The 14055-nt window shown below is 41.9% G+C and overlaps 1 protein-coding gene across 2 annotated transcripts in view; it reads right to left on the bottom strand.

Annotated features, from left to right (window-relative positions):
• Window positions 1–14055, bottom strand: part of LOC139535405 (metabotropic glutamate receptor 4-like) — a 332761-nt gene that overhangs the window by 270680 nt on the left and 48026 nt on the right. The window lies entirely within an intron of this gene.

The following is a 14055-nucleotide window of genomic DNA, read 5'->3' as shown; positions in this document are numbered from 1 at the left end:
CGATTCCCATTAGCTGCTCTTCCTATGACGCTGATCACCATTATCTAGGCATAATGGTGTGTTTTTGAATTCCATATTTGATATTTGCACTTTAGATATTGACATGCAATGCCACAGCTGTATTATGGGGGGGGGGGGGGGGGGGGTTGCTCTTTGGGAGGACCTTTACCCCTTGACTAAATTTTTCAGTAGGCAATATCCAATCCACAAAACCTTTCCCTCTCATAGAATTGGTTAGAGACGTATAGACCATGGAATGGAAAAAAACGACGTTCCCCCTCAACACTTTTCTCAATCTGTCTGCTTTAGAAAATACACTAAACTTCAAAGTGCCTGCATGTGTTTTCTTTGAAGTAGCTGTATTTCTCACAAACAGAACGTGTACTTCAGACCGTCCCCTCAAAAAAACAAGAAGAAGAAAAACATTCATACCAACTTACACTTCAAAAGGAAGATGTTTCAGCAGGCCAGTCCAAACGGTTTGGCATGCGGTATAGAAAATCCATAAAAAGGCGACAGGGAGCCACTTGTAGAAAATCTCTATTTTTGTTGTATTATTTCCCTCTCCCTTCTCTAAAAGCGACACAGCTTTTAGAGAAGGGAAATGAGGAAATGGGTGTATGAGGAAAGCAAGCAGCCAGTGAGAGGCTCTTTAGGATGTGCTGTAGTTCCTCTGGACACAGAGAGACAGACGGCAGGAGGAGCTGTCTAATTGACACACACCACAGAATTGGGCAAATTGGGCATCAGCTTTCGTAAGAGGGCCAATAGATATGTTGGCATGTTGGTGATCCAAAACAGAGTATAAATAAAGGTTTTCAGAGACACTGATCCAAGATCAGTTTCTGCATTTTCCCTCTAATGGTAAAGGTCATGATTTGGTGATGGTAAGCTGATCCTAGATATGTGCCCGAGGGCAACGTCTACCTGGAGACGAGCATCAAACAGCGAGTGGACGACAGACTTTTCAGTAGAGCTTCTTCTGTCCATTCCCAGAAAATCCCTGTGCTTAGTTGCGCACAGATACACAGCAGGCGGAGGCAGTAGATCCAGTCACAGTTATGATTTATTTAGAGCCTGGAAAATGTGTTAAACGTCAGGAAGGTATGATATTATGCATCAGCTGACTCTCGTGGTCGTTTGATTTCCCCAGGAAACACTGGCACGATTTGTCTCAGAAAATAACAACTTTATGACAGCCACACCAGAGAGGAGTTCCAGTTATGTGCTGTATATGGAGGATGTTTTTTCTCTCCAAATGCATGAAAAAGGAAAGCCTATTAAAAACGACTGAATTTGAAACAAGTATTTATGGCGCACAATGTAATGGGGTTGTTTGTAGGATAAGTCTGCGCTTAAAAGAGGACATTGAGGATGGGAAAAGGAAATGACTGACTGAAAGAGAGCCCTTTCTAAATGTTCTGTTTACTCTCAAAGAATGCTTTCCCCTGTAATGGAGGATTAGATTCATTTAACTGCGTCTGGTGGAAGATAAAATGGTCTGAAATGTGAGAACTAACCCAGACTTCACTCACCCTTAAGAGTGCTGTAGAATGGATGCATCACACTGCATTAAGAGAGGGATGGAATAAAAGCATGGAGAGAGGGATGGAGAAAGGAATCATAGGAGGATAGATAGCCCGAAAGAGTGGTAATGTGGAAGCTTGCTAAGTGTACCCATTTCTGACTCCATCTGTCATGACTATCCCACTTCAAACCCCCTTTATATTCTTTTTTTTCCCAGTTCATTTTTTCTTATGCAGTCTTTCCTTTTAGAAATAAGAAACATTTTCTCCATTCTAAGCCTACATCAGGACCGGCGTTATGGGCTGCCCTGTTCCTCCTTGCCCGTCCAAATAAAATATTGAAATATTGAACCTTTATTTAACCGAGACGCTCGCCGACAGAAAGACTCATCTGAGATTGATAAAGCATCCGAGCGAGCGAAACAGTGCCCCTCCGTTAGTGTAGACCATATATCGGATGCTGTCTGGACCAAAGGAGTATGGCATGTCATACTTTTTTCTGGCCAGACAGCATCAGATACATGGCCTACATATAGTAAGACAGAGGGGCACTGTTTCACTCGCTAGTGTAAGCAGAAGGGAAGAGACAAAACGAGAGGGCTCACTCTCACCAAAATCTGTTCTAAATAAGCCCAATGCGTTTCTATGGGCGTAATATGCAGATCTAAGTTTGTCGTTTGCAATCCCGCTTTTGGGACAAAGACTCGGAGACATGAGCATCTTGTCTATGCACCCGCAAACTTTCCTTGCGAATTGGAAAGGAAAGTTGGCGGGTGCATAGTGCACTGTTCGGATGCTGGATTCCCCGAAAGTAATTTGCACAAATTATATAAATTACACCTGTCTAAATAAGATAATTCAAAATACTTCACCAAATAGCATGATTTAGCCACTGAGGATCATAAGCTTCTTAAAAAAACAGCTGTGGATTGTTTCAAATCACAAGTGCATAGGCTTATGCTGATTTGGGAAGCCACGATTTGGGCAGACTAACATACTGATTAGACCTGGCGCGCACGCATGTTGATTTTGTCCATCCACATCGGACGCGATCAGGACACGCAGGTTGAAATATCAAAACGAACTCTGAACCAACTATATTAATTTGGGGACAGGTCGAAAATAGTTCAACATTTATGACAATTTAACTAGCTAGCTTGCTGTTGCTAGCTAATTTGTCCTGGGATATAAACATTGGGTTGTTATTTTACCTGAAATGCACAAGGTCCTCTACTCTAACAATTAATCCACAGATGAAAAAGTCAACCAAGTTAGTTTCTAGTAATCTCTCCTCCTTCAATTTTCTTCTTCTTCTTCTTTGGACTTTATATGGCAGTTGGCAAACAACTTTAAGGTGCATTACCACTACCAACTGGACTGAAGTGTGGACCTCAGTTCACCTTTCAATCACCCATGTGGGTATATGCTCCTAAAAACCAATGAGGAGATGGGACTTGCAGAGTGTCATGCGTCAAAAATAGACCCAAGTTCTATTTTAGCGCCTGGCTGTGCAGATGCTTGCGAGCAGTTTGGATGAAAGTATTGAATAACATGTACAGTACCAGTCAAAAGTTTGGAAACACCTACTCATTCAAGGGTTTTTCTTCATTTTTACTATTTTCTACATTGTAGAATAATATTGAAGACATCAAAACTATTAAATAACACATACGGAATCATGTAGTAACCAAAAAAAGTGCTAAATTAATGCTTTGAGAGGCTAGTTAAGGATCATATCCCCTCTACCTGACACCCTAGACCTACTTCAATTTGCTTACCACCTGAACAGATCCACAGACGATGCAATCACCATTGCACTGCACCGTGCCCTATCCCATCTGGACAAGAGGAATACCTATGTAAGAACGCTGTTCATTGACTATAGGTCAGCATTCAACACCATAGTACCCTCAAAGCTCATCATTAAGCTCGGGGCCTTGGGTCTGAACCCCGCCCTGTGCAACTGGGTCATGGACTTCATGATGGGCCACCCCTGTTTGTGAAGATAGGAAACAACAACACCACTTCACTGATCCTCAACACAGGGACCCCACAAGGGTGCGTGCTCAACCCTCTCCTGTACTCCCTGTTCACCCATGACTGTGTGGCCACGGATGCCTCCAACTCAATCATCAAGTTTGTAGGCCTGACTACCAACAATGACGAGACAGCCTACAGGGAGGAGGTGAGGGCCCTAGGAGAGTGGTGCAGGGAAAATAACCTCTCACTCAACGTCAACAAAACAAAGGAGCTGATCGTGGATGTCAGGAAACAGCAGAGGGAGCATGCCCCTATCCACATCGAAAGGACCGCAGTGGAGAAGGTAGAAAGCTTCAAGTTCCTCGGCGTACACATCACCAACAATCTGAAATTGTTCACCCACACAAACAGTGTGGTGAAGAAGGTGCAATAGCAGATAGAACTGGACTCTGAAAAATCAATATGCCATATCCATTTACAAAATGTCCGGATCCCTGCGAGTCATGGGCAGTTAAGGCTGCTCTCCCAGCAGGTTTGGGTAATGGTCCAGAGAGAGGATGGCATGGGGTGAGGCATCTCTTCTCACCTGTTGACCCTGAGTTGTGGTAGGTGCTAATGATCCCTTGCATACTCAACATAGTGGGTCAGAAGGAGGTTTTTCACACTTCTTCATCATGCAAACCACAAGTGCCTTTAGTAGGCCTGCAGTCTACTGCCTATGGCCATATTGGAGCTAGTATAATGAATACAAGATCGACCACAGGAGCCTTCACTCTGTGGTATTTGACGGAAGGAGGTAGCTACATAGTCAATACTGAGGACTGCTACCTGTCAGGCGGTATTGATTTATCCGCAGACTAAATCCGACTTCCAATCATAGCCCTTCTTTACTTGTATCATTGCACATACTGCAAAACAACAGCAGAGGGCAACCATTTTGACTCACTCTGATAGTAATGCTTAAAAATTGGATCATAATCTTTAAAAGTAGCAGATATCCCACTCTGGAACTTTGAAATACTTGTAGAGTATATTATGTTCAAAAATATACTGAAATATTAGCCAAATCAAAAATACTTTCAATATTCATGTTTGTATTGTTCAATATTCATAAATGTATGTAAGAAATGTTTTATTGAAATACACATACTACTCATATTACAGAGCAAGTGGTAAAGCTTCATATGACTTTTGCTTTGTAGCACCTAGAGATTATGGAGTCTTAAAGGAGGCCCGGGTAATATTCAATTGATTATTTCTCAATTATGTTTTACAATACCTCCTTCCTCCAAAGGACCCTTTTACGGATTACATTTTGTGAAAATCGAAAAAAGTCACGGTCATTTTTGCTTCTAGTTTCGTGAGGAATCACTCAAACATTGAGATTTGATTTGATGCGTGCTGTGAGCTGCTCACACTTTAACAAGCCTTCGGAGGCCAGAAAGAAGTACTGCGTTGACAATTTCACACAGAGAACCAAGCTTGACTCCTAATGAGGACCTCCAATCATCTCCTCAAAGAAATGGCATGACAAAGCACCTCATTAAGACCTACTTACTCTTCTTACTGCGTACAAATCAACCCAATAACGCTGATTATTTCACACCGTCATGATGAATTTCTCACAGCTAAGAGGAAAGTCCAGACAATATGAATGGGTCAAAGAGGTACAATAGGGGGATTTAATCTTATCTCACTACCACCAAACAGATTTAAGATTTGTAAACACGCTTTGACTAAACCCATCCCATTAGTCAAGAGGAGGGCCTTGTCCAGAAACAATTCCTAGCCCCCTAGCCCCTAGCTGAACTAACTCCTAGCTACTAGTCCATTTCTCCTAGCTACTAGCCCCTAGCCTAGCTGAATTAACCTATAGACCACTAGTCACTTTATGAAGATCTCAGTTAGGTTCACACAATTTGGTAGTAGCCCTACTGTAGCTACACCTTGCCCTTATAAACTAGGTGAATAATTTCTATATTCCTCATACCTGCCCAATTGTTTTCAGATCTACATGATAGGTCTAGGCAGAGTGGGCTAGGAGTAGAGAAGCAGGTACAGAGAGTGAACATTTAATATCGCACAGACATGGAACAGGACAGGAACAGCGTCAGAACCGGGTAACATAACGACAAACAACAATTAATGCTGAAGCGGAGAATAGAGCTGGGGAACAGACAGATATAGGGGAGGAAATAACACAGGTGATTGAGTCCAGGTGAGTGCAATTAATCGCTGATGCGCGTGACGAGGGGAGCAGGTGTGCGTAATGATTGTGGCAGGAGTGCGTAGTTCTGAGCAGCCTGGCGCCCTCGAGTACCAGTGAGGGAGAGCGGGAGCAGGCGTGACAGGGCCAGTGTATGGGGTGGGACTAGGGGTTATTGGGGCTAGGGGTTTGTTCATGGACAGAGAGCCTCCTCACTTCACTTCATCTGACTTAGAGTGTTGACATCCTCATTAACCTCCACCTTCATCCATGTCTTCTTGTTACCAACGTCACTGTCTCCCACTTAATCAGTGTCTTATTAAAATATCACGGACCACGGATCCCATTTAAGGCCTGCTTTCCTTCCCCGTATTCAGGGGAATCTGTGTATTATTACGAATGAATCACGCCCAATCAGGAAACCTAATTGCAAGATAAAACCAATTTGGTCCAAATTTGGCTTGTTACTAGTCATGTGCAGTGGGAAGGATGGGAAAGGGTTGCTGCTGAAGATGAATATATTGTTCCTGCACCACCAGTTGTACGTGGACACAAATGGAAAAAGCTTCACCATGCCATCTCACCTCAAGGTTATGCGTTTCAAGGAATGGAAGAAGGGAAGAACAGCTGAACAAATAGAAGAACATGAACAGTGAGCCGCTCATGACGAATGTATAACATACTATCATATTGCTGGGCTGAATATGTTTCTTCAAGTCAGCTCTCTGTAAATATTCATGAATTCGTGGCAACACCTCAAATTGTATTCAAATGCTAATTCCAATAAAACGGGTGGTTCTGCCAATCAATTGTTTCATTGCTTCAATTATTTGTTAATTTCTCGCTTCCTTTCGATGGTCAGTGGAAGGAGGTGGGATGTACCTCTCGGTTACCTGAGAACCTAGTGTAGCCAAGCTAGATCCATGTAGGTGAAGCCTACATACACCATAAAGTGTACTACTGTATAATAATTTAATGTAAACCTGCCCCCACTCCGAATCTTATCAGACAAGCAATGTATAAAAATCCAATCCAATGTCTTCAACTTAAGAACAGTCTTACACAAAATGGCTGGAGAATTGCGTGTATGGCTATAGGGGATAGGGGACTGCTGAAGATTTAAATCTACCATGGCATACAATATTTCAACTTCTGAAGTGTTCTCTGTGTATCGACCAAAAAGGAGAGCATAGATTGCAGCTGTCATGGGGATACTAGAATGTGGTTGACATGTCAGATGGTGGCCATCTGCCCAGTGACCTATGATGATTGGTGCATGGATGGATGTGTGTATGAGAGCTGTGTCTCAATCCAAGCCATGCTCTGTGAACAATGCCATGTAAATTAATCTGGGTTGTTCCGCTACATGTGTCTCTTTTGGGTAGTGTAACTCTCTGTCGTGATGAGCACATTCCCATCTCAAGAGGTTAACTTTAAAAAATGAATAGTAAGTGGCTATTAAATGCAAAATGAAGTAACAGTGTTGACCATAACAGGGTTGACGATTTCATCTTAAATCAGCTATAATTCACCTCGTGGCAGGGTGAATGGAAGCTTGTTGTGTACAACATGGAGGGGCAATTGATAAAAATGCAAGCTTTGCCAAAATAAATAAATTGTTAAAACATTTTTAGTGTCTATCTATGGGTAACAGGGTGGACTTGTTATGTCTAACTTTTTTTTTGCTTTAGGGAGGGTTTTGTGTTTTTTTTATTGGGCACAGGGGAGGGTAGTGAGTTTTTTTCCCTGGATTACATTCCCTCTTTTGCAGGTTTTACTATATAATTTCTTCCATCCTAGCCAAATTTCCTCATCTGCTTTCATGCGTCTTCCTTATATCAAAAGTGTTTTGGTACATCCCTTACTCACTCCACTTTTCCATGCACTAACTTTTACTATACAAAACATTAAGACCACCTGCTTTTTCCATGACATAGACAGACCAGGTGAATCCAGGTGAAAGCTTTGATCCCTTATTGATGTCACCTGTTGAATCCACTTCGATGTAGATGAAGGAGAGGAGAAAGCTTAAAGAAGGAGTTTTAAGCCTTGAGACGATTGAGACATGGATTGTGTACTGTATGTGAACCATTCAGAGGGTGGATAGGCAAGAGAAAACATTTAAGTGCTGTTGAACAGGGTATGGTAGTAGGTGCCAGGTGCACAGGTTTGTGTCAAGAACTCTAAAGCTAATTGTTTTTTCAAGCGCAACAGGTTGGTCCACCACCAAAAGGTAATCCAGACAATTTGACACAACTTTGAGAAGCATTGGAGTAAACATGGGCCAGCATCCCTGTGGAACGCTGTCGACACATTATCAATATTAGGAAAGTGTTCCTAATGTTTGGTATACTCAGTGTAGTCTACCAGTCTGTCTATCCTGCCCTCTATCCACCATTCATAATGACAATAGTGGTAGGTGGATCGTTTGTCCAGATCTGCATTAGGCTAACTACAACTGAACAAAAATATAAATGCAACATACAGGAACTTCAAAGATTTTATGGAGTTACAGTTCATATAAGGAAATTAATTAGGCCCTAATCTATGGATTTCACATGACTGGGAATATAGATATGAAAAGCACACTTCTCCAGTGTGCCAGTGGCCATCGAAGGTGAGCAGTTGCCAACTGAAGTCAGTTATGATGCCAAACTGCAGTAAGGTCAAACCCTAGTGAGGATGACAAGCATGCAGATGAGCTTCCCTGAGACGGTTTCTGACAGTTTGTACAGAAATTCTTCGGTTGTGCAAATCCATAGTTTCATCAGCTGTCCGGGTGTCCGGTCTCTGATGATCCCGCAGGTGAAGAAGCCGGATGTAGAGGTCCTGGTCTGGCCTGGTTACACGTGGTCTGTGGTTGTAAGGCCGGTTGAACGTACTGCCAAATTTTCTAAAACGATGTGAGAGGCGGCTTATGGTAGATAAATTAACATTCAATTCTCTGGCAACAGCTCTGGTGGACATTCCTGCTGTCAGCATGCCAGGTGCACGCTCCCTCAAAACTTGAGACATCTGTGACATTGTGTTGTGTGACAAAACTGCACATTTTAGAGGGGACTTTTATTGTGTAATGATGATGCTGTTTAAACAGCTTCTTGATATGCCACACCTATCAGGTGGATAGATTGTCTTGGCAAAGGAGAAATGCTCACTAACAGGGATGTGAACACATTTGTGAACAACATTTTATAGAAATAAGCTTTTGGTGCATTTGGAAAATGTATGGGATCATTTATTTCAGCTCATGACACATGGGACCAACACTTTACATGTTGTGTTTATATTTTTGTTTAGTGTAGAAATCATGCCACAAGTAAAAGCATTCAAAGCTGCATACATTTTTAATATGAAGAAATAAGAATTGCTGATAGGCAGCAGAGAGGCCAGGTGCATCATTGCACATGAAAGAACAATGAAGACATGAGACAGATGCAGCTCAAAAAGCTCCCCTATTGATCTTGGTTGGGGACAGTACAATTATCCTAACTAGACTAGCCTACAACACAACAATGCCATGAAGAATAGCATTATTGTTTTCAAGTGAGTACAAAATTCTACTCTCGCCTGCAGTGAAAATGTCATTTGAATAACAATGCGAAAGCCCTGTGATTTTAATGTTTCATTACATTTGGATCAGCTGTGGGTCTACTCTCAACAGTTTTAAGGTCTAAAAAGTTACAGCAGCAGGCCAGTCTGGCTGTATTTTTACTTTCGATACTGAGATGCACTGTCTGTTGTGGCTCATCATTCTCCCACGTCATCCTACTGTATACTAACGTGGCCATATACAGTGCATTCGGAAAGTATTCAGAGCCATTGACTTTTTCCACATTTTGTTACGTTATTATTCCAACGAATGCCCCTCATCAATCAAATCAAATCTAATTGTATTCGTCACATACACATGGTTAGCAGATGTTAATGCGAGTGTAGCGGAAATGCTTGTGCTTCTAGTTCTGACGATGCAGTAATAACCAACGAGTAATCTAACCTAACAATTTCACAACAACTACCTTATACACACAAGTGTAAAGGAATGAAGAATATGTACATAAAAATATATGAATGAGTGATGGTACAGAACGGCATAGGCAAGATGCAGTAGATGGTATCGAGTACAGTATATACATATGAGATGAGTAATGTAGGGTATGCAAACATTATATAAAGTGCCACTGTTTAAAGTGGCTAGTGATACACCTTTTCCATCAATTTTTACAGTATTAAAGTGGCCGGAGTTGAGTCAGTATGTTGGCAGCAGCCACTCAATGCCAGTGGTGGCTGTTCAACAGTCTACACACAATAGCCCATAATGACGAAGCAAAAAACTTTTTAAGAAACGTTAACACATAAAAATGGAAATATCACATTTACATAAGTATTCAGACCCTTTACTCAGCACTTTGTTGACGCAAATTTGGCAGCAATTACAGCCTCAAGTCTTCATGGGTATGAAGCTACAAGCTTGGCACACCTGTATTTGGGGAGTTTCTCCCATTCTTCTCTGCAGATCCTCTCAAGAACTATCAGGTTGGACAGGGAGCGCCGCTGCACAGCTATTTTCAGGTCCCTCCAGAGATGTTTGATCGGATTCAAGTCCGAGCTCTGGCTGGGCCACTCAAAGACATTCAGAGACACTCCGGCGTTGTCTTGGCTGTGTGCCCCAGTCTGAGGTCCTGAGCGCTCTGGAGCAGGTTCACATCAAGGATCTCTATGTACTTTGCTCCATTAATCTTTCCATCAATTCTGACTAGTCTCCTAGTCCCTGCCACTGAAAAACATTCCCACAGCATGATGCTGCCACCACCATGCTTCACCGTAGGGATGGTGCCAGGTTTGCTCCAGACGTGACGCTTGGCATTCAGGCCAAAGAGTTCAATCTTGGTTTCATCAGATCAGAGATTCTTGTTTCTCTTGGTCTGAGAGTCCTTTAGGTGCTTTTTGGCAAACTCCATGCGGGCTGTCATGTGCCTTTTACTTAGGAGTGACTTCCATCTGGCCACTCTACCATAAAAGCCTGATTGGTGGAGTGCTGCAGAGATGGTTGTCCTTTTGGAAGGTTTTCCCATCTCCACAGAGGAACTCTGGAGCTCTGTCAGAGTGCCATCGGGTTCTTGGTCACCAAGACCCTTCTCCTCTCATTGCTCAGTTTGGCCAAGCTAGGGCTCTAGAAAGAGTCTTGGAAGATCCAAACGTCTTCCATTTAAGAACGATGGAGGCCACTGTGTTCTTGGAAACCTTCAATGCTGCAGAAATGTTTTTGTACCCTTCCCCAGATCTGTGCCTTGATACAATCATGTATCGGACTTCTACGGACTCTACAGACAAATCATGTCCAATCAATTTAATTTACCAAAGGTGGATAGAAACATCTCAAGGATGATCAATGGAAACAGGATGCACCTGAGCTCAATTTCGAGTCTCATAGCAAAGGTTCTGAATACTTATGTATATAAGGTATTTCTGTTTTTTATTTTTAATACATTTGCAAAAATTCCTAAAAAACTTTTCGCTTTGACATTATGGGGTATTGTGTGCTGATTGATGTGGGATTTTTTTTTTGTCCATTTTATAATAAGGCTGTAACGTAATAAAATGTGGAAAAAGGAAAGGGGTCTGAATACTTTCTGAATGCAATATACAGTTGAAGTCAGAAGTTTACATACACTTAGGTTGGAGTCATTTTAACTCGTTTTTCAACCACTCCAAAAATGTCTTGTTAACAAACTATAGTTTTGGCAAGTTGGTTAGGACATTAACTTCGTGCATGACACAAGTCATTTTTCCAAAAATTGTTTACAGACAGATTATTTCACTTATAATTCACTGTACCACAATTCCAGTGGGTCAGAAGTTTACATACACTAAGTTGACTGTGCCTTTAAACAGCTTGGAAAATTCCAGAAAATTATGTCATGGCTTTAGAAGCTTCTGATAATTGACATCATTTGAGTCAATTGGAGGTGTACCTGTGGATGTATTTCAAGGCCTACCTTCAAACTCAGTGCCTCTTTGCTTGACATCATGGGAAAATCAAAAGAAATCAGCCAATACCTCAGAAAAAAATGTGTAGACCTCCACAAGTTTGGTTGATCCTTGGGAGCAATTTCCAAATGCCTGAAGGTACCACGTTCATCTGTACAAACAATAGTACGCAAGTATATACACCATGGAACCACACAGCCGTCATACCGCTCAGGAAGAAGATGCGTTCTGTCTCCTAGAGATGAACGCACTTTGGTGCAAAAAGTGCAAATCAAACCCACAACAACAGCAAAGGACCTTGTGAAGATGTGGGAGGAAACAGGTACAAAACTATCTATATCCACAGTAAAACAAGTCCTATATCAAAATAACCTGAAAGGCCACTCAGCAAGTAAGAAGCCACTGCTCCAAAACCGCCATAAAAAAGCCAGACTACGGTTTGCAACTGCACATGGGGACAAAGATCGACTTTTTGTAGAAATGTCCTCTGGTCTGATGAAACAAAAACAGAACTGTTTGGCCGTAATGACCATCGTTATGTTTGGAGGAAAAAGGGGGAGGCTTGCAAGCCGAAGAACACCATCCCAACCGTGAAGTACGGGGTTGGCAAGCATCATGTTGTGGGGGTGCTTTGCTGCAGGAGGGACTGGTGCACTTCACAAACTAGATGATATCATGAGAATTGAAAATGATGTGGATATATTGAAGCAACATCTCAAGACATCAGTCACGAAGTTAAAGCTTGGTCACAAATGGGTCTTCCAAATGGACAATGACTCCAAGCATACTTCAAAGTTGTGGCAAAATGGCTTAATTAAGGACAACAAAGTCAAGGAATTGGAGTGGCCATCACAAATCCCTGACTTCAATCCCATAGCAATTTGTGGGCAGAACTGAAAAAGCATGTGCGAGCAAGGAGGCCTACAAACCTGACTCAGTTACACCAGCTCTGTCAGGAGGAATGGGCCAAAATTCACCCAACTTATTGTGGGTGTCAAGCCCTGACCTTAGAGATCCTTTTTATGTCCCTATTTTGGTTTGGTCAGGGCGTGAGTTGGGGTGGGCATTCTATGTTTTGTGTTTCTATGATTTTCTATTTCTATGTTTTGGCCGGGTATGGTTCTCAATCAGGGACAGCTGTCTATCGTTGTCTCTGATTGAGAACCATACTTAGGTAGCCCTTTTTTCCACCTGTGTTTGTGGGAAGTTGACTTTGTTTAGGGCACAGCCTTTGAGCTTCACGGTTTGTTTTTGTAGTGTTTATTGTTTTTGTTCGGCGTCTTGTTTAATAAAGGAACATGTACGCTCACCACGCAGCACCTTGGTCATCTTTCAACGGCCGTGACAGTGGGAAGCTTTTGGAAGCCTACCCGAAATGTTTGACCCAAGTTAAACAATTTAAAGGCAATGCTACCAAATACTAATTGATTGTATGTCAAACTTCTGACCCACTGGGAGTGTGAAGGAAATAAAAGCTGAAATAAATAATTCTCTCTACTATTATTCTGACATTTCACATTCTTAAAATAAAGTGGTGATCCTAACTGACCTAAGACAGGGAATTTTTATTAGGATAAAATGTCAGGAATTGTGAAAATCTGAGTTTAAATGTACAGTATTTGGCTGAGGTTTATGTAAACTTCCGACTTCAACTGTACGTGCCTCCTCTCCATTATCCACAAAAGGTATTTTGCCTCTTGCCAAGCCCTAAGTGACCGCTTATGTCACTTTTGCCTGGAGAATGTCCCTTCTCGACCCACTCAGTTTCCACACAACACCAGAAAATGGCCAAAAAGAGTCAAATGAGCTCACCTGCATATACTATGATTTGACCTTTAGATGTTCAATGTCTCTTTTGAAAAAATTATAGAAAAAAAATTCATTTCACCATATTAAAATGAGAGCTCAGTACTCGTAACAGGGTTGACCTTAAAATGCCAGGGACATGTTGTTTTTTTACCTTAAAATGATTCAAAATAACTGGGGATTTACAATTTACAATGATAATGAAAACTGAGCGTTGATCAAAGCTCAGAGCACTTATATTCTTGATCTGACTGAGTTTTAATCAAGCCTGCCTCTTTGCGAATTAGTGGAATCATGAACAGTGGTTTATTCGGTATGTTCGTTGCATCCCCCGGATTAGACTCCTAGATTTGCCTTTTTAGCAGCTTACAAGAAATCCTGCTATGCCCTGCGACGAACCATCAAACAGGCGAAGCGTCAATACAGGGCTAAGATTGAATCATACTACACTGGCTCCGACACTCATCTTATGTGGCAGGGCTTGCAAACTATTACAGACTACAAAAGGGAAGCACAGCCGCGAGCTGCCCAGTGACATCAGACGAGCTA

The sequence above is a fragment of the Salvelinus alpinus genome, chromosome 12 (genome assembly GCF_045679555.1).
Source record: "Salvelinus alpinus chromosome 12, SLU_Salpinus.1, whole genome shotgun sequence".
In the NCBI taxonomy this organism is placed as follows: Eukaryota; Metazoa; Chordata; class Actinopteri; order Salmoniformes; family Salmonidae; genus Salvelinus; species Salvelinus alpinus.
This window is presented reverse-complemented; position numbering and strand designations above follow the sequence as displayed.